This window comes from Leopardus geoffroyi, chromosome A3 (genome assembly GCF_018350155.1).
Source record: "Leopardus geoffroyi isolate Oge1 chromosome A3, O.geoffroyi_Oge1_pat1.0, whole genome shotgun sequence".
Taxonomy (NCBI): Eukaryota; Metazoa; Chordata; class Mammalia; order Carnivora; family Felidae; genus Leopardus; species Leopardus geoffroyi.
This window is the reverse complement of record NC_059336.1, coordinates 99,908,258-99,935,164: the sequence shown is the minus strand read 5'-3', so window position 1 is coordinate 99,935,164 and position 26,907 is coordinate 99,908,258. Positions and strand designations below refer to the sequence as shown.

The following is a 26,907-nucleotide window of genomic DNA, read 5'->3' as shown; positions in this document are numbered from 1 at the left end:
CTGGCCCACTAGCACAGCCCCTGGACTGTCTGCTTTTCTGCCCTGACCTCGGATCCTGGGACAGGGACTGGCACGCAGAAGGCAATCTGTAAATGAGTGCTGGAATGAAGAGTGAATGAAGGAACCCAAGCGGTGGCCCCTGCAGTGCGTGGCGACCCCGTTTGCAGGACAGCGGCTGCACCTAACTTGCCGCCCTGGGAGCTGCCACAGTTACTTGTGTGTCAGAGGAAATGGAGGAGCCGGGAGCACGCAGGGCCTGGTGAGGGCTGGGGTTCCACCTGGGGTCTGGCTTCACTGTCTCCTCCCTCCGTTGCTGCCATTTCTAGCCGGTTTGCTCTGGCCCTTCCCTAAGTATCTAGAAGACATACCCCAGCTAAGCCTCCTCGGCCCTCCTCCCACCGCAGGTGCTCTCTGCCTCTTCCTCCAAAACTCCTCCTGGGACACAAAGGGTGGTGTGCTGGCCTTTCCTCCCCACCGGCTTAGGGACTCTGTGAATGGGGTTCATGTCCCACTCCTGAGTCAAGGAGAGCCTCTCCTCATGTTGCCCCCAGGGGTGCAGTGCCTGTCCAGGGGGAAGAGGCACTCATCTGGAAGGCCACCCCCTTCCCCAGGCTTCCCGCATCACCTTCCTCTCATTCCACTTTCCTTCAGTCAGGTAGGTCCAGACTGTTTACACTTTTCGTCGCTTAGCATCACCCCTACTTTCATGAGTATGCCTTCTGCGTGTGAAAAATCTGGGAGCTTGTGCACCCCCCATGCCTCCTGATGGTGCCAGCCCCTCCCCCATCATGCTCAGAGTCCTGGAGGGCCCCCATGGAGGCCCCCTGATTGGTCAGCCCCTGCACACGGCACCCCTCCTTCCTCCCCATTATCCTTAGCTGCAGGCTGTCTCCCCCTGGACTGTTTACACAGCTGCAGAATGAAGGGACTTTCATTTCTCCCCGCCACCCCCGGCCCAGGGTTAATGCATGTGTATTTCCGGCTCCCTACAACTTGGGGCAATGGGAATGCTAACCCAACCCGATCTCCTGTAAATAGTCCATACGCTGATAATTGTACTTTCGGGGGATGGCAAAGAGCGTTAAACTGCTTTCAGCAAATGGTCTTGTGGGTGCCTACACAGGGTGCACGCAGACTTTCTGCAGCCCAAGACAGAGCAGCTGTTCCACACCATGAAAGCCCCATCACATAAGGAACTGAGAGGTGGCCATACTGCAGACCTCCAGGTGAACACGGTTCCAACCAGGAACTAGGGATGGGCATCCCATCCTTGATTTGGCTATGGTAGAGTCCAAGGCTTGACCAAGTATTGGCGGCAAGTTGCAGGAAATTAAAAAAAAAGAAAAATCTCCACTTGACAAACTATCCAATTCTAATCAATATCTGAGAACTGTAACTAAAGACCCTGAAAGTATTTTAGGCTTCTCCATCCTAAGACTTTACCTCAAAGAATGACCTCCTCAACCATACGTCAGGCAAGATGGGAGGAAGCAGACACAGAAAGCATTACTTTATTAGCCTACGGTAGTAATGGTGGTATCCCCAAGTAATGTGGATTATACAAGATCAGAGTCCTAATAAAAGAACTCACGACAGTGACTTCAGGTCCGAAAAATAACATATAGGATGAAGCTGGTGCTTTGACACCTCCATGATGGTTGACAGGTTTAGGGAACAAAGCGTTGGGAAATCTCAATCACGGCCAGTGTCCCCTGTTCTCCTTCCAACCCTCTCACTCCACAATTCCTGGAAAGTCATGGACGTTTTGAGACTTCTGTCTCTAAAAGAGGAACTGTCACTTTGCATTCTGACTAACTTCCTTCAAGGAACTCAGACTCCGGTTCTTGTTAGCTCTTGTGTTCCCACTTGCCCCTGGATGACACACTGTCCTAGGGATAGATACATACCATCAACGACCCTCAGTAAGGAATCTGTACTGTAGGAACCAAGGGTCATTTTCCTTTTCCACTTACAGAAGGAAAAATTTTCCTTTCCAAGAGATTACCTGACTTGTCTTACGGGGTGGCTCTAGCTGGAAACCTGACAAGCCCAGCACCTGCCAGTCTCTTGACACACCTTCTCTTGAAATCCTCCGTCTGGGCACCAGGGACACAGTAGCATGTTCATGCCATCCAAACCAGACACACACCCCTAGGAGGGGAGCCCTCAGGGTCTGACCCAGGTCAGAGACCCCTCTGCCAGGAATCCTGGGAATGACAGACCTGATTCTGTCTATGATGTCTTCAAGGGGCCCAGGACAACCATGATGACCCAAGTTAGCTCAGAGCAAAGGATGGAGCCCAGAAGAAACCTGCTTATGTGCAGCAAGTGTCACGGGGACTAAAATACTTGCTGACACAGAGGGGCCTGAGCTGAGGAATCACTTCAGCGTTGCTAAAGTCATCTTGGCCAGACCTGTCAGGTTGTTGTGCGGCCAAGCTTTTGGTTTTTATCATCACTAAAAAGGTACAAGGTTTACCCTTGCCCTTAAGGTCCTAATGCCTTGGTTAATGGTGAGTCTTACAGTTGTAATGCTTCAGCCACATCTCAGCTAAGTTCCTCGAGGGTCTGGGCTGAGAGAGAGTATTCACTCCATTGTACAAAAGAGGAAATGTGTCCATGGCCACACCACGGTGACTCCCAGTATGGGGACCTGCTCCTTTTCCACCCTGCCCCTTAGGAACTATACTCCCAGGCATCTCCAGAGAGTGATGATAAACCAATACCGCCACCCATGGCTGAGTTCTGCACTGTAAGATACGGAAAAGGCTTGGGGGAGAGGAGGGGAGGACAGGCAGAATCCAGAAGTAAATTAAACTCAGAACATCCAAGTGCTTTGAGCTAATATTGGTGTGTTATTTCTGCTTAGTGTGGATCCAGGCTTCAACTGAAGGAAAATAAAAACAACTTTGACAGCCATTTCCTTGCTTTCTTTCTCCACCCAAGAGGCACCAGTGGTTAACAGTATGGTGGCAACAAGTGGGTCAAAGGTCAGCCCCTCAGCCAGCACCGGTTTCCATGGAGACGGGGGCTATTCATCCAGCACACAGAGCCTCTTCACAGTCACTTACACACAATTGAGCTATTACTGAGAGCCCAGGAGAGCTGTGTCTGGAGCACAGTGCACTAGACAGGGCAGGGTTTAATGGAGCTGATTAAATGGTAGTTGGGGAATTATTCCAGAGCAGGATTTGGGAATGCCCTTCAGAAACAAGTTAAATCCCCAGGTCTCATCCCATTCCCCACACTCTCCCCTTGTGCTAGAATAATGCCAGTGTGTCTACACACTCTGGCTCACCTTACCCTTCTTCCCACATGTCCAAAGTTGAGAGGATAAACCCTTGTTCTGTGATTCCTGGACTTCTGGCATCTGTATCATTTGCTCAGCATTGTGGCGCATTTGTGACTTAAAAAGACATCAACCCAAAAACAAAGAACGAAAATTTAAGTAGACAATCCACTTCAGGCATAAAATGAATTCCAGTGGATGGTGAATGTGGTTCAAAACCCGTACTTCTTAGAGATGAGAGAGGCTTCGGCATTTGTTTGGGAATTCTTGAGATCTCTTTTTTTGCAAGAATGGAGGCATTCCTTCCAAAGTTGCACTGCCATCTGTAATTTATCAAACATTCTACCAAAAATTTCTGCAGCCTTTAAACAAGAGAGGTAAAAAGTAAAATCAGCACAAAGGCAAAAAGCCTTATTAAAAGATTATCCTCTCACATAAAAATTTTAGGTGAATGTTTTATACAGAACCACCAAAAACTGGAAGGAATCCAAATGTCCTTCAACAGGTGAATGGATCAGCAAACACAGGCTCATCCACACAATGGAATACCAATCAGTAACGAACAGGAGCTACTGATTTAAGTAGCAACGCGAATGAGTCTCAAATACATTTGACTACACGAATGAAGCCAGACTCAAAAGACTACGCACTGTATGAATCCACTTAGATGTCATTCTGGAAAAGGCAAAACTATAGAGACTAGAGAGTGGTTGCCGGAGTTTGAGACTAACTGTAGGGGAGGTGTTGACTGAACGGGGTTGCCAAGAGGGACTTGGGGGGTGGGGGGTGGAGTGGACTTGTTCCAGATCGTAAGTGTGGTGGTACAATTTGTTAAAACCTATAGAAATGTACTCCACAAAGAGTGAATTTCACAGTACGTAAAAAATAAAGTAATAAGTAAGTAAATAAGTAAAAAAGATCTAAATTTAGCCCTCTAGAGAACAAGCAAGAAAACAGTGTGCTGACTCTGCAGGCCGGGATAAAATAACAAATCTGCTTTGTTCTCCTACATCATATTGGCCAAGCTCTAAGTACAGCCCACTCTTTTAAATCTCTGTTGCTGTGATCTCTAACCAGGTTGAGGTAAAGATGAACATACTCAAGATCTGGAGCGCTGGATGGATGATCACAACTACTCTAAGGACACCTACGACTGGGTGGGGAACATCAAGGTTTATATTTTTTGAGACGTTGCTCTTTGTGAGTATGCCAACTGAGGAAAAATAATAGTGGAGGAGATGCTCCTTAGTGGGTAGGAGAGAAACCAGTGGAAAGAAGGGTGAAAGGACAGCAGTTATGATCTCAAGTGGGTTCATGGCCATATGTTGAACAGGAGTGATCAAATTCAAGGTCTTCATGCAAAGGGTGAACCTCACGGAGGCCATATCCCATATCCCTGATGTCTACCCATATCCCTGAAATGACAGTTTCACCAAGACACTCAGATCGCTCCTGTGGCCTGTGTCCAGAACAGTACGGTCCCCACCGAAGGTGCACAGTCAGTATTGGTTGAGTGAATAAATGAGGGCAGAAACTCGGAGGAGAAAATCTGATTCAAGAGAAACGGTGAAGAAAGACATGGTGGATTTACACACACCATTGGGTCAAGTTCAGTATTATTAAGTGCCCTGAGATTTTAAATTACAATTACAGGGTCGCCTGGCTGGCTCAGTCGGTTAAGGGTCCAACTTCGGCTCAGGTCATGATCTCACGTTCATGAGTTCGAGCCCCGCATTGACTCTCTGCTGTCAGTGTGGAGCCTGCTTCGGATCCTCTGTCTCCCTGTCTCTGCCCCTCCCCTGCTTACGCGATCGTGCTCTCTCTCTCTCAAAAATAAAATAAAAAACATTAAAAAAATAATAAAATAACAATTACAAAACCAAACACACATAAAGCACAAAACAAAGCCAAAATAAACCTCAAAATAAAAAAACAGAAGGCAGGCAGGCCAGAAGGAAAGGCACAAGAGCCGTAATTCTCCAGCTCTAAGCTGCTCAGCCCTGGGGCGTGAGCCATGTTGGCTGCTGATCTGGGAGGCTCCCTGGCTGGCCCTAAAGAGAACACAATGAAGACACCAAAGAATCTCAACAGGGTGACAGTGACAGACAGTTAACTTGTCTATTGTCTTTCAATGTCCAGGCACTGTTCCAAGTACTGTGCTAATATGAACTCAGTTAATCCTTACAATGACCATCTCAGGTGGGGCGGTCAGAGTACCATTTTACATATGAGAAAACAGGCACAGGGAAGCTATCTGAGTAGCTCAGGGTAGGATCTGAATCCATCCTGACCTGACAGTCTGCACACATAACCCCTAAATGTTATGGAAAAATGGGGGCAAATCCATGACAACAGTTAACAGAGACAAAGTACTATAACCACAGACCTCCCACCACCAAGGGTATAGAAGTGGGATATGACTGAACTGACAGCACATGTCACAGCTACACATGTGACAATAACTTTGGGGGAGTCAATTCTGCCCCACGGGTGCCTGAAACAGGAAGCTCCTTCAATGGCGGACATCCTCCAATGGTGCCTAGGGAATGGTGTTCTGCTTTTCAAATACAACCCCTTCCAGGCGATCCAGATTAGAGCAGCAGGCTGAAGATGTTCAAAACTATGTTGTCTAGAGATGTTCAGTGTGAAGAGAAGACAACAGGAGAAGGCTGTCGTCTGAAGAGTGAAAGGCCGTCACGTGGACAAGGAGGAATTCAATCTGCTCTGGGCTGCCCCCATCACTGCAGGTGTCCAGGCAGAGGCCAGACAACAAATTGTTGGACCAGATAGCCCTGTGATCTCAGCTAGTGATTAATTATTCTCAGATGCGAAGTGATTCTCAGGTCTCCAAGAGCAATTGAGGAATGGAAAAACCCACTTACAACTCAAAGAAGAAATACAAACAAGGCTGCTGGGAGGAAGCATCAGCCCGCCGAGAAGAGATGTTCTTCTGTGGCTGGGCCAGTATTGCAGTCCTGGGGTCGGAGGCATCCTAACAGACCTGATTTCCCAAGGGCGCTGACCACCAGTGACAGAAAGGAGCTGTTCCTTCGGGCTAGCTTAGCAACCTTATCCGTCAACAAGATTCCTGCAGTTTCAAAGTATTTTCAACGTGCCCTATAACGTTTCTGGGAACATTTATATGTTCTTCCCCCCTGAAGAGAGCACTAATCCTGAGGGAACGGACATTTAAAAGTCAAGGGATCTATCCAAGCTTAGACTACGTTTTGGAAAGCTTAAGACATTTGTTCCTTTACACAAACTAACAGCTAATTAGAAGGCTATATCCACCCACCCCCTCAGGCTTTTCCTCTGGCAACACAATCAAGCCAACTGTACACAGTGTAGGGCCAAGGAAAAACAGTGAAAACTTGAAGCTATTACTTTTTTTTAAAGACTTATAATCCGTTTGGCTGTGCCCCACAAAAATGAGAGTGCCGTGTAGAGGTACAGAAGGAATGGGTACTCAGTGGGAGACCGAGGTATAAACAGGGTCAGCCCATTGCAAGGAAATTCGGCAACGAAGAGCTGTATAAACGTTCCTAGCTTTTTACTCTCGTAAGCCCATGTCTGGGAATCTAGGGTAATAATGCCAAATTCAGAAAAAAAGCTTTGTACATAATAGACACGCCCTGCATTATTATTTATGACAGTAAAATACCAGAAAACTACAAATTTCTAAAAATAGAGGAATGGTTAAGTGTGTCAGTTGGACGTGTTATGGGAGAATATCACACGAAAAAAGCAAGACTCCAAATTACACCTCAGTAAGAAGAAGACACTGATGGTTAAAAAGAAAGAAGTCTAGGGGGGCCTGGGTGGCTCAGTCGGTTAAGCATCTGACTCTTGATTTTGGCTCAGGTCATGATCTCACGGTTCGTGGGTCTGAGCCCCTCCTCAGGCTCTGCACTGACAGTCTGGAGCCTGCTTGGAATTCTGTCTCCTTCTCTCTCTGCCCCTCCCCTGCTTGTGCTCACTCTCACAAAAAAAAAAAAAAAAAAAAAAAAAAAAAGAAGAGAAAGAAAGAGAGAGAAAGAAAAAGAAAGAAAGAAAGAAAGAGGAAACAAAGACCCTTAAAGAAAGGAGTATAAAACTTACACACCACAAGAAAGGTCTGCCAGAAGCTGGACCAATATATTTGAATGATTATGTTTGAGTGACAGGATTACTAAGTGATGTGGAAAAGGAAAAGGAAAAGGAAAAGGAAAAGGAAAAGGAAAAGGAAAAGAAAAAAGGAAAAAGAAAAAAGAAAAAAAACCTTTCCTTAATATCCAAGTTTTCTTTAATATACACTACTTTTCCCTCCTTTCTTCCAATAGCTCAATTAACACAAGGAAATATTCCCCCTGTACATGCTTCTCCCCAGACCGGTGTGAAACTTCCCTATCTCCTTTCTACAATGTACGCCCACATATAAACATACATGTATGCAGATGGTCACATCTTTTTCTGCCTTCCTTCCTTTCCTTCTTTTCTTTCTCTTTTTTTTCCTTCTTTTATAAAATTAGAATTATATCACACTTTTTCCAATAGTTCCCCAGCTTCCTTCAAAACAAGGCCCTGATTTCTAAGAACTCTGTTACCTCAGCAGCCCATATCTCAACATCTGCTTCCTTGCTTCCTGACTAAATCCAAACCATTGAGAACTCCTTGGGGACCCTGAGTCAGGTGCACACCTTGGAGAGAGCCCCAACCCACTCTTCCTTCCCTTCCCTCAAGGCTTCCCTAGGAGTCAGTCTGTGTTCCATACTCACATAGGCTGTTCCTTCCCCAGCACCATGTCCTCACCCATAACTGGACACTCCCTCGCTTGAAATACAGTCCCACCAGGCTGGGGACCTGATCTTGTCTTATAACTCCATCCCTAAGACACCCCCAGACTGCTAGCAGCTACTCAATGATGACTGAATAAAAAACAAATACCCAATACCACCAAATGGTTTATGGCTGATTGTAAGCCAATCAAATGTCTTAAGTATTTGAGAAACTGCTCAGTGAAGACAAATGCCATGAACCCCAAAACCTTATAAGGAGGATGGGAAATAAGACATAGACGAATTCAAAGATGTAGCCAACACCGGTGGTTCCTGTCAAAATGGTAGAAAAAGGGACTAAGGGTAAAGTTTTTCCTAAAGCTACATTTACAGAGCCTACAGCACCGTTCTGCATGGTTGGGTAGATTTCTTTTCTCTCCTCATCCACCACCCCCGCCGCCGCCTTTTCTTTCAAAAAAAAAAAAAATTTGTTTTGTTTTTTTTTTTTTACATTTGTTTATTTTTGAGAGACAGAGACAGTGCGTGAGTGGGGGAGGGGCAGAGAGAGGAGGAGACACAGAGCCCGAAGCAGGCTCCAGGCTCTGAGCACAGAGCCCAACACTGGGCTTGAATCTACAAGCCAGGAGATCATGACCTGAGCCACCCAGGCACCCCTCCTTTTCTTGATTATTGTTACTAAATTTTTCTTTTTGAAATGAAGTTATGGAGATAGTAGAGGGTAGTTTTTTCTATTAATTAATCTCTTCACTTGGTACAAATGCTATATATAGCTGGTGTTGTTCTGCCAACCCCTCTCCTTACCCAAGCTTTCTGAAATTTGGATGGTCTGGGAGACCCAGAAGTGGGGTCCCGGTGGCCAATGCTCTAGTAGTTTATGGGAGGAACGGATCCCCAGTGCCTCAGGGAGACCCTCTTTGAGTCGAGTCCTAGGAGTGGTTTTGATTTTGTAAGCAGAGAGGAGACCAAACCAGTAATGAGAGCTCAAAGCGCACCGGCGTGGGACCAAGAGGAATCCAAAGATATTCAGTAGGCAAGGCTTTTGTAGTTTGCTTTCTTAGGCAGATACTAGAAAAACAGTAAAACCACATAGGAGAGAAGACTCAGCACTAACTCACTCTGGGTCCAAACGCTTGTCTTGTCCCAAGCACGCTATGCACGTTTTTTCCTACATCTGACCTTCTCAAAGTCCCCATCTTGCAGAGGACACCATGCATTAGTTGCAGGGTAAGAAAGTGGCAGAGGTGGTATGTGAACCCAAGTCCACTCTCTGCTCCCTGCCTTAGAAGTGAGACCCTGTGTTCATTGTATGGTCAGTGCGGATGCTCTGGAGGGTTGCAGGCAGGAGAGTGGTATGAAGAAAGGGTGCGGCAGCAGGTTAACAAACAATGAGGATTAAAAAAAGGGGAAGGGCTGGAGTTGATTCTGGGATTGGAGGACAGTGGCAGAGACTCAACAGGTCCTGGGGACTGAATGATGATTATGGGACACGGGAGGGAAAGAGGAACTGAAGACTGCCTTAGGTGATCAGGAGAATGGGAAGGCAGGTAGGATAGAGAAGTTGGGGGGACAAACTCTTACAGCCTTAGATTTCCACCAAAACATGGAAACGGCACGGACATGAAGGGCAGCAGAGCTCAGCGTCGAGAACCCTGACTCTAAGTCTGCCCGGCGTCAAACCCTGCCCTTGCCACTTGCGAACAGGCAACCTCCGCGAAGTCATTTATCTGTGCCTCTGTGTCATCAAGTGTTCAGCAGAGGTAAAGACCAGCACACACATCACAGGGGGTTGCTTTGAGGGCTAAAGAATAAGTTCGTTGTGAAGACTTAGCAAGTGCAGGCCACGCAATGTTAAATTGCGGTCTCCCGTACTTCACCGTCCGTGGTCCCCTGTGCACTTTTCCCTGGGCGTGGCTTCCTTCTTCTGCCTCCTTGCTGTTCTCAGCACACCTACATCCAGTTGGAGCTAGGGATACTCGCACCCTCACATCTTATTTATTACTGAGACAGAGAGACACAGAGCGTGAGCCGGGGAGGGGCAGACAGAGGGGGAGACACAGAACCCGAAGCAGGCTCCAGGCTCCGAGCTGTCAGCACAGAGCCCGACACGGGGCTCGAACTCACGAACCGCGAGATCATGACCTGGGTTGAAGTTGGACACTTAACAGGCTGAAAAAATTTTTTCTTTCTGATAATTCATTATTGGTGTATAGAAATATAAACAGATTTTTCTGTATTGATCTTTGTATTGGTTTTACTGAAATTTCTTTAGTAGTTCTAACAGTTTTTTGATGGAATCTTCAGGGTATTCTATACATAATGTCATTTGCAAACAGTGACAGTTTTACTCCTTCCTTTTCCCGATCTTAGAGGAAATACTTTCAGCTTTTCACCATTCAGTATAATGTTAGGTGTGGGCTTGTCATATACGGCCTTTATTTGAGAGGTATGTTCCTCTACACCCAAAGAGGGTTTTTTTGAATCATAATTTTGTCAAATGCTTTTTCTGCATCTAGTGAGACAATCATATGATTTTTTATCCTTTATTTTGCTAATGTGGTGTATCATACTCACTGATTTGCAAATGTTGAACCATCCTTACATTCCTGGAATAAATCCCACTTGACCCTTTTAATGTATTGTTGAATTCAGTTTGCTAATATTTTTTTTGAAGATTTTTACAACTATATTCACCAGGAATATTGGCCTGTGATTTTCTTTTCTCATGGTGTCCTTGTCTGGTATCAGGGTTTTGGTATCAGTTATCTTACAATAATTTTTAATTTAAAAAATGAAACTAACTCATTTACCTAATTGTAGTTTTAAAAAGTGTTATTTCCAGTTAGGAACCATCTCTCTGTAAATAAAATGATATCTAATGTAAAGAGATAAAAAAGAAACACTAACATATCCATTACCTAAATTAAACAGTGTAACATTTTCCCATATTGATCTTAGAATTCTCACCTTATTTTTTTAATTAATTATATTTGAGAGAGTGCGCACATGTGCGCATGTGTGTGCATGAGCGGGGGAGGGGCAGAGAGAGGAAGAGAGAGAATCCCAACTGGGCTCCATGCTGTCAGTGCAGAGCCTGACTCGGGGCTGGAACCCACGAACCATGTGATCATGAACTGAGCCGAAATCAACAGTCTGAGGCTTAACCAACTGAGCCACCCAGGTACCCCATCACCTAACTTTTTTGAAAAAAGAAACAAAGTGATACTAATACAGCTAAAGCCCCAAGTCTCAGCCATACATTTCCCCAGACATAACTATTTTCCAACCATGCTGTTTAGCATCGCTCTGCATGTTTTAATACTTTCATTACATATGCACGATCTACAATTTACAGGCTCAATTTAGGGGTTTTCTCCAACTTTTTATTTTGAAAAACTCCAAATTTATGGGAACGTTGTAGGAGAAATATAATGAAACCCCATCTTTCCTGCAACCAGATTTACCATCATTAACATGTTCCCAAATTTGCCTTAGGTTTACCTTTCTCCCCTATACATGTACACACACATACTTTTATTTTGCTGAGCCACTTGAAAGCAATTTATAGACATTGTGATACCTTATCCTCCAATATACCTCAGCACGGATCTCCTAAGCACCAGGACAATTCTCCTACATAACCACAATATGATTATCATTCTCTTGGGAGTTTTAAACATTCATATAAATGGCAGCACAGTTTAGGTATTCTTTGGCCACTTGCTTCCTCTAATTAACATTAGACTTTTGGAATTTGTTCGTGTGTTAGTACATGTAGATCTGGTTAATTCCCTGTATTCTACTATATGGCTGTGTTTATGTGTCTATTTATTTTCTATATCAATAGCTACTATGTTGTTTTAGTTTAGGCTATTAGATACAGCGCAACAATGGCTATTCTTGTTCATGTCTCTTGTGCCACATGTGAGAGATCTGCTGGGTCATAAGATATGTGCATCTTCAACATTTTTTTTAAGTTTATTTCTTTTGAAAGAGACAGAGAGTGAGAGAGAATCCCAAGCAGGCTCTGCACGGTCAGTGCAGGGCCCTATGTGGGGCTCAAACTCATGCAACTGTGAAATCATGACCTGAGCTGAAATCAAGAGTCGGATGTTTAACTGACTGAGCCACCCAGGCATCCCTGTGCATCTTCAATTACTAGATATTGCCAAAACATTCCTCAAAGTATTTATAATGATTTAAGCATCATTTATTAATGTATATCCTTGCTGACACCTGCATTCTCATAATTTAATATTTGTCACCTCATTATGGTTTTAATTTTGTCTTTCTCTGATCCTGCATCTTTCTTTAAACAGAAAGTAAAGAACATATGTGTTTTTTTTTTTTTAAAAAAAGAACACATTTAACCTTTTCTGAACATCTTATATCATCATCATTACCCTCCATTACAAAGTACCTTTCTGTATTATTACTTCAGTGTTTCCCTTTGCCTAGATGGTCACCTGCACTTAATCTGCAAACGATCAGGCTGTCTAAAAACCAAGTACTGTTCTTTAACCAAGTTAGTAAACCTTAGGTAAAGATCCAGGGACCCCTCCCATAGACAAAAGAGCAAGAACTCTAGTAAAGGACACTATGCCAGTTTTTCAGTGAAACTAAACACTTCTTAGTTCTTGATTATAAGATAGAAGCTTAATCCAGTAGAAGTGTAATATTTAGATGAGAGGCGCTAACTCCCAACTCTGGGAATTAGCAAAAAATGGACAAGACAGAGGTTAGAGATCTCAGCACCTCACCTTTCCAGAAAGATGTACAGCCTCCCAGCTTGAGGCAGTCAACTGCAGGGAACACAGAGCAGCCTCATTTCAATTACTTGGGAGGAGGAAGGGCAGAAAGAAGAGGTGGGCGGGGGTGTGAGATGATGCGAAATACACCCAGTTAGGAAGTTCAGAAGACCTAGCTGCTGGCTCCAGCTCATTTTCCTGGTCTGTAAAGTAAGATAAACTAGATGGCTTAAAGTTTTTGTTCTTTCAACTCAAACATAATGGTTTTACAATACCATAAAAGCCTGTGAAAAATTCATTTCCCTTCAGCCCTGCATAAAACTGGGGTTCGTAAAGCTGATCCTGAGTCATCGAAAACAAAACAAAATGCAACAAAAAAGATTCCCTCTTTGTAATTTAAGAAGTTAGAAAAGTGTAGGATGCATTTTAGAATACTTCCACTGAAACGGCTAAAGTTAATTTTAGCGTTTTGACGAGCAAGCATCTATCGTCTGGAAAGCCAAATTTCTTAATGGATAAAAGACACATACATGAAATTTTTAGCCCATAAATACACAGTGAACACCTCGCAGGTACCCTTCCAGGCATGGGAGAGAAAAACACCATTTCTGATCCCAAGGAATTCATTATCTAATGGAGGAGGCAAAGGAGAAAACAACAGTTTTAATATAAACTAGTGCTACTTTAATGCTAGTATAGGGTATTATTGGGGGAAAGGGTACAGAAGTCAATCGGGCAAGGATTTTCTAAGTCAGTGGTGGGTAGGGGGTGTCAAGAAACTGCTCCAAGAGTAAACGATGCCAACAGAACCCTGAGAAGCAGTGGTGAGCACATAGGCACAGACTAGTAAGCAGTAGAACGTTGCAAGTCACACGGCTTCAGAGCATGGTGCTGGGACACGGGCCCAGAAGCCATGAAGCTCTGACACCAGTCGTGACATCAAGGGTGAACAGAAAGTGAAACAGAAAGTGGCTTCCCTCCTTTAGACTCATTTCACTTTAAATGAGGATCTTGGAAATTAAGAGTATAGAACACCCTAACTTTCCTCTTCTGTGAACAATTAGTTTTATGAAAATCAAATATCTTGCTAAGACAGCAAGGTTACCTTTTTCAGGTGAAAGTCGGTATAATTTGCCTGGTTGGTTTCAATCCTGCCTATTTCGTGTTCGCAATGATCAAGAATAGTATAGTTCACTGGATGATCTATCTGGTCAACTGATTTATGAACACTTAGGCTCAGTGAAGATGCCCATCATGCAGAAGGGTGTTCTTAGTTGAAGATGTTAGAGTCCAGACACAGTGAGGGCAAGAGGTGTCTACACCAGGAGTCAATCTCAACACACATGCAATTCACCTTCTGAATGGAAGATGGTTAGCCTGTGAAAACTTCTGGCCAATCACCAGCATTCTAGGGATAATGAGGTCATCAAGAAGACATCTCTCTCCCCTCCCCAGGGTCCTTCCAGCCCCTGGACAGAGGGAAGGAAGGAGAGTGAGCTCCAGGCCACGACGAGAGCCAGTGCTAAGTGTTCCCTTGTGAGGCGCAGCCCGAACACCTCCTCACCAGGGCCTCCCCCTCATTCCTCCAGGCTTGAGTAGTCCTTTTTCATTAAAAAAAAAAAAAATTCTTTTTAATGTTTATTTTGAGAAGGGGGGGAGACAGAGAATCTGAAGGTATTCCAGGTGATGGTCCACTCTGTTTTGCCAGCCACTTGTCACATGTTTTGTAAAGACTGGTCTTCCTGTTTGTTCCCCTGCATTTTAAGCTCCTGAGGGCCAGGACCCTATCATATTCTACTTGGTAACCACAGAAGGTGTTCAGTAATTGTTAAATGGATGGACGGATGCGTGCACACCAGGCATCCTTCCAAAGCAGGCAGGCAGGCATGCAGGCAGGAAGGGGGTTGGAAATGTTGGCCTGATTAATTTCACAACATGGACGCATTCTAGAAGCAAAAGAAAGCGCGGAAAATGTGGACTGATGTGTTTGTTTTGTTTTGTTTTGTTTTGAGGCAAAATGAAGAAGGTAGGATGAACCGAGTTAACATCGCTAACCACTCACTGAAAGTTGTTTGGAATCCATCATTCCGGAAAACTCCGAGCACAGCAGAGCGCGAAGTTCCCAGGTGGTAAGTGGGGTATCGAGTCTTCACAGGCAACGGAAAGGGGCCAATTGCATTTTGCACAGTTATATACCTTCTCGACAGATCCCAACTATGATTTCCGCACCAGTCCAGTAATTCAGGGGCGGGAGTGGTAGATAAAAGGTGCCTGGAGCCAGGGTGAGGAGAAGGCTGGGCAGAGAGGGCCCCAACTTACCCACACTTTGTGAGCCTCCTTTCATCCCTTTGGAATAAAATCTGCATTCCTTTTCTGGGAGAAGGGCAGCCCTGCTCCCCACCTAACACAGCCCTGAATGTGGTGGACGTGGTGCCCCCCAAGCCAAGCTCCGCAAGGAGGCTGAACCCAGGCCAGCGTTAGCACAGAGGAGAAAGGGAGATTGTCCCCCTGGCCCAGCTCAAACATTTCATTCTCTTCCTAGGCCTCAAAACCCTAATTTGACCACAAAAACCTGGCCTCTGGTGTTTCTGTTATGAGTATCGGATTCCTTCGGCTGAACTTGGCTGTTCACTGCCTGAACAAATTACATTAACAATACAGAGAAATGTATACAGGGCCTTAAAAACACTGCTGAGCAGGGACCAAAACAAAGACGGTGGTGTCCTAGCAACAAACCTCACCCCCCAGCAGCCTCCGGCCCTGCCAGGGATTGTAAGCCATTGAGCTCCTCTCTTCTCTGCAAACAATTAGGGACAGAGAAGTCACAATTAGAGATGGGATTTACAGCCAGAGGAGCAATCTATAAATCACGGCGCTCCCACCCCCAGCCATTCCCAGCCAGATAATCAGAGCCAGATGTTCGCCACAGCTGCTTCAACGTGGGTACACTGTTGTCCGACTCGACCACGCTCCTGCTCTGAGAACCAGCAGAGGCTCCAGCCAAAGCATCCTGCCAAGCCAGAGGGGGCCTCTGCGCCCTGGAGCAGCCCCAACTGTATGAACGGTTGGGTCATGTGGGAAGCGTTTGGGAGAGCGACTGCAGAGATGCAAAGCATCTCCCTGGAGAGCAGTGCGGGTCCCGGAAGGCCCTCCAAGCCTGCACGATTCGGCGATGAGGGCCACAGTGACAATCAGCAGCAGCTGACTGCAGGTGGTGGCAGCATTAACTTTCACCCATCACTGGCGAAGTACTGAGCACTGAGCTGAGTACTTTGCAGCTACCCCCCTCACTGAGGAACATTCAATTCACAGATGAAGAAACTGAGCCTTAGAGAGGGCGACAGTTTTCTAGAAGGTCCCAGTGCGACGGAGTGGCAGAGCAGCAAGTTAAAGTTGGGTCAGCTTGACCGTGATGCCCCAATAACTTTGTTAAACTGTGGAATGATGGAGAGACTCATTCAGGATGCAGGGCTGGCACTTTCCGAGTTACTCTCTTGACTGTCAAACTTGGAAGAGACTTGTGGTTACTTTCTTTCTCCATAGGTGGCTGGTGTTTTAGATTTCTTGGCTGAACCAAGTCAGATTTTAGGACCTGGGGCCACGAAACAGCAAACTCCGAGGGTGGTTAAAAAAAAAAAAAAAGCTAGGCTACCAAATGTTGCCAAGGTGTTTCTCTTAATAGACCTCCTTTTTATGCACGTTTTCCTTCATTTTATTTATTGAGATATACATACAGTAATGTGCACACATCTTAAAGGTACAGCTCAACTTACTTTTTCATATGTATAAACCCATGTAACCACCGCCAGATGAAGAGATGGAACCTTCTAGAACCCGTTTTACAAGGTTTTTCGCATGTCCCTTTCCCAGTCAGCATTCCTCTGCCCCCAAGGTAGCCACTGTTCTACCCTTTATCACCATATATACTTTTGCTTGTTTTTGAACAAACAGAATCACACATCGCGCCTTTGGCGTAAAGACAGGTCTTCTGTAGAACTTTGGTTATTGTCAGGGTCAAAGCCAGGTTCCGGATTCAGAGTTTACCAGCAATGAAAGGCTGAGATAACATAATTAGTTCTGCCTGCTACATCAGTTTCATGAGACTATCCCATGACACTTGTAACCCCTCTTCCCAGAACCCTGCTGGTGGTGTCTAAGATGCCCTGTCCTCAAGGGGTGGACAAGTCCCTGGCCATTGAGCCTCAAGCACTGCCGGTAACTGAATCTGGTAGTAACAAGCTGTGTTTACCCCACTTGTCACTCTCCATCCTTGACACCCTGACAGCCACCACCCTTCACTCCTCAGGAAGGGCAACAGGGCATGAAGGATGTGGCTGAGGCCCTTCCCGGGAGGGGAAGGATTAAATGGTCTGGAATGTCTGGGCTCCAAGTCCTCTCCAGGTTTGGGCTGCTGAGGCAAAGCGCTCCCAGTCACCCTCACACTGCTCATCACCCCAGGGGACGCTCGGCGGGACGCACTCGCCTAGGACAAGAGGAGGCCACCCACTCACCGTCCCCACGCAGGAGCTGCCCCTGCTGGGTTGGGCCTCTCACCGGGAAATCTAGGCAGGAAAGCTCCATGTGGGGTTGAGGTCGCAAGAAATTCCAGTTGAGAGGATGAAAACGGCCAATACGACAGACAAGAGATTCTGAGAAAGGCAAACACTCCTGAGCGCTGAGAGGGGGCAGGGTTTTCTTTTCTTGGCTTTCTCCCCACAGTCTTGACCACCTCCTAAAGCACAGTGCTGCTCACCTTAACTCCTTGGCATGGCCCCAATTTCACTTCCCAGGGTACTTATTTTTAGCTGCACTGAACACCTGTTTGTTTCCATGACTGCTTAAAATTCTAAATCTGTTGGCATATTACGACACAGGACACTTCCAAAGGATCTAATACTACCAGCCGGAAGTGGCAGACCCTTAGGAATTCATACTCTCATCCAAGTATTTATGGCTGACACATAAATACAGTGACCCTACCTTCCAAATAAAACATCAGGGCATGGGATTTCACGAGGGATATTTTTGGAGGTGTCATTTGGATGGAGAAAGAGTAGAATCACAGCATATGCTTGATTTGTGGGGATACGTCTGATTGTCCGTGATGAAGACCATTAGACAATTTCAGAACCCGAAACTGAGGTAGACAAAGGCCGCTCCCAAGTTCAGCATTTTGAAGCCCAAAGCAGTCTCCTGTTGCAGCCGTTCAGGATCCAAAAAAGGCTATAGTCCGTTCCCACATCCAGCCCTAAAAGACCTCCGTTGCCCCCAGCACACAGGACAACTGGAGGTTTCTCCTTCCTTCTCTTTGTTCTCCCCTCCATCTTCTGGGCTTCCCTTGGGTCACCTCATCTCCCCAGACTCAGCCTGCGCACCTCCCTTTCACCTCATCGCCTACCCCACCCACTTCCAGGACTCGTCCATTCAAACAGCCTCTTCTGCTGGGGGGATGGGTTGTGTCTGGTTCTAGTCTCAGGGGAGTTTCAAAAGGCTGGTCCACTGCCTGATCCTGTAACCGACACAGGAGGGTCCTCTGACCTTCCCATGACTCTGTCTGGACCCCACCATGGCCCCGACCAGAGCCGGCTCAGTGGGTCGGTGTTGCTGTACCGAGGACCGTGCACACCCAGCCTGTGACTGAGGACGTCCCTCCTCAAGGACTGAAGATACTGACGTGCACCTGCACGGAAACATGAGAAAACTCTCAACAGTAGGAAGACCGCACGCATCTGTAGCAACTGGGTACCGCACACTTTCCCGCTCCAAACTTTACTCGTGCGGGTCCCCCTGCTCCATCTTCTCTCCTCCCTCGCCCAAGTACGGCTCTTCAACACACAGCTCTTGGAAAAAACCGTCAAGACCCCAGGCTTCGTGAGCCTTCCTTCCCCAGAACCACAGGTCGAACATGCGAATGCTTCCCAGGGCCAGGCAGAGTGTAGTCCCCACAGTAACAGCAGCCACAATAATAATTATCGGGTGTGTCCTGGGAGGCAGGCCCTGCGCCCGGCCTTTTACCTGAACTAACCATTGAACGCCCACAAGACTTAGTAGGAGGCACATCACTACCCAGATGTAGAGAGAGACCAGGTCATGCCCACTGCTAAGTGGTGGGGCCAGCGTTTGAGCCCGGCCCAGGCTTTAGCCCAGACAACTCGGCTCTGAGGGAGAGGTGGGTACAGCCCATCAGAGGGGTGCTGCTGTTACCCTGCAGGAGTGCGAGCCTTGCGCTGTGACACTTCTGGGACCCTCTATACCTCTCTTGTTTCAAGAGGTGCTGGAAATATGGCCTTTTACATGACATTCTTTAATTCTGTAAAAAATTCCAGCCCCAGGCCACATTCGAAAGGAGACTGGGACAGCGGGCACGGGTCATGCCTGCTCTAAACGCTGCATCGTGCAGCTGCCCAGGCACTGCTATGTGAGGTCTCTCTTCCCACGCCTGGAATTATGATTTAAATGTTTGTGGTTTCAGATAGCTCTTCTTACTGACATTATAAGCTAATGGAGGACAAGGAGCAGGTCTTCTCATTCATCATGGTTTGTGAAACCCTTCACAGCTTCATGACCTCCTGGGTAGAACAGAGGAGAGACTTACCTACACAGAGACCCTACTATGTGCCAGCACTGTTCTAGACCCTTCCATGCACCAGCTCATTTAATCCCCATAATGACCTGTTGAGTTCAGTAATATCAACCTAGGCGCCTTTTTTTTTTTTTTTTTTGGAGACAGAGAGAGAGAGAGAGACTGCAAGTGGGGAAGGGGGGCAGAGAGAGAGAGAGGGAGAGGGAGAGAGAACTCCAAGCAGGCTCCATGTTCAGTGTGGAGCCTAATGTGGGGCTCAATCTCACAACCGTGAGATCATGACCTGAACCTAAATCAAGAGTTGGACACTCAACTGGGCCACACAGGTGCCCTGCCTTTTCTTTAAAAAAAAAATTTTTTTTTAATTTTTTCTAATGTTGATTTATTTTTAAGAGAGACAGACAGACAGAGCAAGAGCAGGGGAAGGCAGAGAGAGAGAGGGAGGGAGACAAAGAATCCAAAGCAGGCTCCAGGCCCTGAGCCATCAGCACAGACCCTGATGCAAGGCTTGAACCCATGAATGACGAGATCATGACCTGAGCCAAAGTTGGGCACTTAACCAACTGAGCCACCCAGATGCCCCTGAAAAAATTTATTTGAGAGAGAGAGAAAGAGCAAGAGTGGGGGAGAGGGGCAGAGGTAGAGAGAGAGAGAATCTTAAGCAGGCTCCATGCTCAGTGCAGAGCCCAACATGGGGCTCAAACCCACGAACCTGGGATCATGACCTGAGCCAAAATCAAGAGTTGGATGCTCAACCGACTAAACCACCCAGGTGCCCCTCCTAGCCTTTTCCTTTTACATGAATGAAGATTGTGATGCTCAGAGGGGCTTAGTCTCTTTCCTAAAGTCACAGACTTTAGTGGCCACACCACGCATGCTCCTGCCAGCTCATGGAACAGACATAGGTAACTGCTGAGATGCTCTATCTTGGTGGTTCCAGGCAGGGAAATCAATTCCCAAATTAATTAGTGAAGGAATTGTTTATGTTTTAATGGCTCTCAGTAAATAATAAAGTACTTGGATTCCTGGATAACGAAATTCCCTGAGCTCTCAGGACCATGTTGTCTGCCTTGAAGCCTGAACACTGTCCGAGCTTATTCAGCAGTGTTGCCAAACCCCCACTACGTGGGGGTTGTTCTCAAAGTGAAAAAGCAAAGCTGTCTCCAGGAATAGACCCATCACGCTGTGTAGCAAGAGGCAGCACCATGTGGGTGAAGCCTGGTGCGGCCCCTGGGCTCTAGCACTCCTGAGCAGTGTGACCCCGGGACAGTTTCCTTGCTTCCCCACACTTCACTTTCCCTGCCTGAAAATGGGAAGATGAGGACCGTGCTCACTAGGGATCCCTACCTCCCAGGACCGGTGTGAGGATTAAAGTATTTGAAATCCATGTTTAGAACCGGGTCTGGCACATGGCAGAACTCCAGGAGCCGTGTTATTGTTCAGAACCTCAAGTTGCTGCTCCTTTGTCATCTCCCATGGAAGGGAGATGTCCCACCAGACAAGGACAAAGTGTCGGGAACAACCCGGACGCACCCAACCCTCCACACTGTCATCTGACGCTTCCTTCAGTGGCTTACTGAAAACTTCCTGCCTTGGACGGTCTTGGCTATGTCCCATTGTTTATGGTGGGTTTTGCTTGATCCTCTTGGGTTTCCCAGGTAGACATTCTATAAACAGTGGTTGTTTTCCCTCTGGCTTTCCAGTCTTTATTGTCTTGGCTACTGTACCAATGCAACCCTGTTCTCTCCCTCCCTGGCCCTTGCACTTCTTATCCGTCTTGTCTACCTAGCAATGACCCTGACACACTGCTAGAGATCCCGGCCATCGGGAGAAACTTCAGGGTGCCAGTGAGGGACTGCAGCCATGACAGGCCCAAGACCTCCCCAACAGGGTACACAGTTCCCAGGAGAATCTGGAATGAAGATGGGGACATTCAGTATGTGTGGGAAAGAGCCAGGCAAGACAGGGGGCCTGGGAGGCAAGGGAGAGGCAGAGCTGAGGTCACCATAAGGAACGAGTAATGGCCATATCACGAAGAGTGCCCCCCATGAGGCCTGACACAGGGCTGGGACTCAAATACTGGTGAATCAGCACTGACCTGTGAAGATTATGTCCTGTCCCCATGGGCGCAGCCTAAGACAGACCCTCCCAGATCCTCCCCTTCTCTAGGATTTTAGGTATATGGAGATTCAAATGCTGTCTTTCCCTTCTTTTTCTTTCTTTTTCTTTTCTTTTCTTTTCTTTTCTTTTCTTTTCTTTTCTTTTCTTTTCTTTTTTCTTTTCTTTTCTTTCTTTCTTTCTTTCTTTCTTTCTTTCTTTCTTCTTTCTTTCTTTCTTTCTTTCTTTCTCTTCCTTCCTTCCTTCCTTCCTTTTTGTTTATTTATTTATTTTGAGAGAGAGAGAGAGAGAGAGAGAGAGAGAATCCCAAGCCAGCTCCGCACCATCAGCACAGAGCTTGATAAGGGGCTCAAACTCATGAACCTTGAGATCATGACCTGAGCACAGATCAAGAGTCAGATGCTTAACTGACTGAGCCACCCAGGCATCCCTCAAATCCTGTCTTTTCTTACCAAGAGACCTCCATATCTCAAATGGAGTTCCTTTCAAAGAAGGTAGACAGTTTCCTAATATATTAACATTCTTTTTTTTTAATGTTTATTTTTGAGAGAGCAAGCCAGCACGAACTGAGGAGGGGCAGAGAGAGAGGGAGAGAGGGAGAGAGAATCCCAAGAGAGAATCTGTGCTGACAGCACAGAGCCTGATGTGAGGCTTGACCTCACGACCCTGGGATCATGACCTGAGCTGAAATCAAGAGTTGGGCGCTTAACAGACTAAGCCACCCAGGCACTCCTAGTTTATTAACATTCTAACTGATTTCCCCGTCTGCTCCACCAGACTCCTGGGGAATGTGCATGTAGGATACATTTTGGGAAGTGGGGGGAGTCATCTTATAATTTGAAAATGCAGTATTTGCAGCAGTAGGCTTCCATGCAAAGGTGTTGCTCCCTATTACCAGGGTGCACTCCCCAAGCCAGCCCCGAGAGACAGCTTGTCAGTGTCAATGCTGTACCTTGGGAAGACACAGGAACTCGCATTTCAATAAGCACCCGGGATGATTCTGAAGCAGAGGTCCATGGATCATACTTTGAGAATCATTGTCCTGATGGTTCTGCAGGTCTGACGCCTCTGAGCATCCTCCCTATAGTTCTCTACTCCCTCTTCTGACCCAATAAGTCCCTTCAGATATTCAGGGTCCAAGCAGATCCTCCCAGGAGCACGGACAATGGGCAGATCACAGGAAAAGAAGCAGGCCGGCCAGCAACTCCTGGCACCGCAGACCCATCCCCAAACGATGGGACATGGAAGGGGCCACAGAACATCTAGCTGAGTTTTCCTGTCTCATTCATGTACCCATACAGGACAAGTGCCAGTGACCTCATGTGTAACCATGTCCACAGGCTTGAGCAAAGGAAGGTGAAGATGTCACTTGGGTTTCCATGTGAGTCCCAACCACCTTCCTCCTTGGGATGCTGCCTAGGGATCTATGGCCTTATTCACCACCTAGGCCCTCCCTGCATGGCTCGTCGGCTTTCTCACTAGATGCGTACATTCATCTGTCCCCACTGGAGAAAACTCTCCTAACTAGGCACCTGTTTTAATGTGGCACTTTTTAGATTAAGAGAAATATCTGACCCTATTATTCGGTGACTACTGTAAAATTCTATCAAAGATATGGAGGAAAAAGAAATCAATGACATACAAATGCTTCTGGACCTGCAAAGCCCAGAATATTTTGAAAACTAACCTTGCTCTTATAAATTTCATATTGACTCCCAAGGGAAAAAAGAAAAAATAAAATCAAAATTTCATGATCTATCACTTCCTCAAGATAATAAAAAACAAACTGAAGGTAAAAAAATTGGGGACCAAGGGCACCTGGGTGGCTTAGTCAGTTGAGCATCCAACTCTTCGTTTCAGCTCAGGTCATGATCCCAGGGTCATGGGATCAAGCCCCGCCCTTTCCCCCCTCCTCCTGCTCATGTTCTTTCTCTCTGTCAAAAATAAAAAATGTAAATGAAAATTTTAAATGTAGTTCATAAACAACTTTTTTTCCCTTTCTGGAACTGCTTCTTCCACCAAAAAAGGTAGCTGCTGGGGTGCCTGGGTGGCTCAGTCGGTTGGGCGGCCGACTTCAGCTCAGGTCATGATCTCGCTGTCCGCGGTCTGTGCTGACCGCGCAGAGCCTGGAGCCTGTTTCGGATTCTGTGTCTCCCTCTCTCTCTGACCCTCCCCCGTTCATGCTCTGTCTCTCTCTGTCTCAAAAATAAATAAACGTTAAAAAAAAAAAAAAAAAAAAAAAAAGGTAGGTGCTACCATTCCAGAGGCTCCCCCTGCACTGGACTTCGAGTATTCAGCTCCAGACTTGTGGCGAAAACTAAAATTGCTTGTGTGACAAGATAAACACATACCTAGAAATCACTCTGAAAACAAGGAATGGTAAGAATTTAGCTTTTCTGTGATGAATTAGATCTGGCTCACTCCCTCACTTCCTTCAGGTCTCTGCCCAAACATCACCTCTGCAAGACCTTTCCTAACACCCATGTGCAACAGCATCCTGACCTTTAGCCTCTACGTGCCTTACTCTGCTTTCTTTTCTTTATCGCCACCTGACGCATTGTGTATTTGTTCATTGTCTCTCTCCCCAACCAGAAGGTAAGCAACTTGAGAACTGACATTTTATTCACTGCTACATGCCCAGTACACCTTGAAAGTGCCTGCCATGTCACTGCACTCAAGTATCTGTTCCGGGAAGGAACCCAGCCACCCGCCAATCTATTCACTAGTCCATCCATTCTCCCAGATATCTACCCACTTAGTACCGACCATGTGCTAGGTACATGGCCCACTTAGGCCAACCATGGCCTAGACGCCATGATGGATGTTCTGTAAATGAGGGTAAAGACTACACATGGGTTTTGCTCCTGGAGAGACAGATACCTGGCAGCTGTGGGTATTCAAAATACCTGGCAGGTGCACCTATGTTTGAGACAAGGAGAATGGGCAGGAAGCTGTGAGAAAGAAAAAGGTGACAGTTTTTTTAAAGTTATGGGACCAGGGAAGTCCTCCCAAGAAAGCGACCCAGAAGCTGATGGGGGTTACCCAGATGAAGAGTGTGGGGAACGGGAAGCACAAGGGAAGGTTCAAAGTGGGAAGAGCTCGGTGGCTGGGAACAAGGAAGAAAACAGCACAAAGGAGACAAGAAGGAGTCAGACCACTCCTGGCCTCCCATCACCAAGGTGCACATGTCAGGCAGGCAGGTGCTAACCTGGACCTGAATCAGTTGGAGACGATAGGGCATCAACTCTGCTTATGGGATTTAGAGAAGCAAGGAATAAACAATCCTGAAATGCTTCTTCCCATACCAATTATAAAAGAGGACGAGATTTACTTTTAAAATAATCGGTTGAAATCCCTATTTGTTTCTGCATCAGCGAGGATGCTTCTTAAATATCTGAGAAAACCTTGGTAGAAGAAACAAACGTAGCTAAAACATTTTTTGGTGATAGCATATCATGCAGCTCCTTCCCAGCGTCACCCCAAATGGCATCTCTGACCAGGGAGTGGAGTCACTGTTCACATTTAGGAGACTGGATTTAATGTACACGGTGTTGACAACAAATACTTAAAAGACTGTGTTTCCTTTTCTGCTGGAACCAAATAGCTGATATCAGTTTGTGTCCTGGGTTCATTTTCTCCTACTACAATTATAATACATGCAACAATTTTATGTTGCATGAGATAAATGATGGTCCCCTTACTCAACTATAAGCTCTTTGAAGGGAGGCATTATCTCTGGATTTCTATCACCAAGAACAGTTCTCAACCCATAAAAAATCGTTTAAAACAAGTCTATTGAGATCAAAGGGCCTTAGTTCGCCAAGATTTTGCTAGTCTGGTTTAGCACAAACCTCGCTCTCGATTCAGTATGGGCCGCATGCTAGCTGAGGGATCACAGGCTCTGGAATTGACTTTTTCAGAAAATTAAATGAAACAGTAACTTATGAAGAGTACCTATCCTGAAGTCCAGGACGTGGCAGTTAATCAACAGACAGGTTAATCAGTAAGAAGGATTGTTGTTTTGTCCCTAATATGCAAGCAGAACCAAGATATTCATACAGCTTTTGCATTATGACCTTAACCATCTTCTATCAGAATCTGAACGTGGCACAAAACCACTAACCCATTGACACATTCTGTGGTCACAGTCCACAGGGCCCAGGAGGACTGCAGAGCCTGTCTGGTCAAAAACCAACACAAACGGTCTCAGGGATAAAAGGGCCACCAACAAGGCAAGATCAGTGTTGTGTCGGTAGAAGAACAGCCACTAACTTCCCAACAAGGTGGATGGAATCCCAACAGACAAGTCACAGGGCCAGTCCTAGGGACACACACCCTCACCTTCCACCATGGCCGCTGCCCCAAGCCCCTCCAGGCAGGATGCAGGAGCCCGACAGGTGAGAGTTAATGTTCCTAAATGGCTATACCTTCATTTGGAACTATCTTTCTCTCTCAATAATAAAAGGTCAGCTGTGAATTACAGATGGGAGTCAAGCCAAGGAAAGAAATGCTGGTCAGTTCTTAGTAACAGGGCTCTAAAAAAAAAAAAGCATCCAAGTGGATGACAGTCCTTATCAGCGACTTATCAATCCCCAGGGTCCAACTGCAGTGGTAATTTAATTTTTACATAATGTCCACTGTTTTAAAAATGTACAAGAGTGGAGAAACCACCTGGAAATCTTTATATGAACAAACTAGAATAAAGGACATGAGCTGAGAAGCACTCCTGCCTGCTGCCCCCAAAGGCTTCTATCAATATATCAATCCTGGGGCACCTGGGTGGCTCAGTTGGTTGAGCATCTGATTCCTGATTTTGGCTCAGGTCATGATCCCAAGGTCATGGGATCAAGCCTCACATAAGGCTCCACGCTGAGCCTGCTAGGAATTCTCTCTCTTTCTCTCTGTCTCTCTCCCTCTGCCCCTCTCTCCCACTTGTACATGCTCTCTCTCTAAAATTAAATTAAATTAAATTTAATTTAAATTAAATTAAAATTAAAATATCAATTCCCCCAGAGTGCAGGTGCATACAATATACCTGCACGCAAATCTATCATTTCAAGACTTAAAAAATACTCAGTCTTTAGTTGACAATAGGCCCAACAGAGGTGTAGTACCTCTGTTGTGGGAAAACAAAGACTTTCTTTTTCTTTAATTTTTTTTAACATTTATTTATTTTTGAGACAGAGAGAGAGAGAGCATGAACAGGGGAGGGTCAGAGAAAGAGGGAGACACAGAATCTGAAACAGGCTCCAGGCTCTGAGCTGTCAGCACAGAGCCCGACGCGAGGCTCGAACCCACGGACCGCGAGATCATGACCTGAGCCGAAGTCGGACGCTTAACCGACTGAACCACCCAGGCGCCCCAACAAAGACTTTCAATACACACTTTATCAGCTGC

The 26,907-nt window shown here is 46.2% G+C and overlaps 1 protein-coding gene and 1 long non-coding RNA gene across 5 annotated transcripts in view; one reads left to right on the top strand and one right to left on the bottom strand.

The window, feature by feature from the left end:
* Positions 1-26,907, bottom strand: part of TCF7L1 (transcription factor 7 like 1) — a 160,280-nt gene that overhangs the window by 64,442 nt on the left and 68,931 nt on the right. The gene's annotated exons all lie outside the window — the stretch shown is intronic.
* LOC123581040 lies at positions 23,432-23,822 on the top strand. The gene is made up of 2 exons (XR_006703568.1): positions 23,432-23,537; positions 23,756-23,822. It is a non-coding gene; the product is annotated as an uncharacterized LOC123581040 (long non-coding RNA).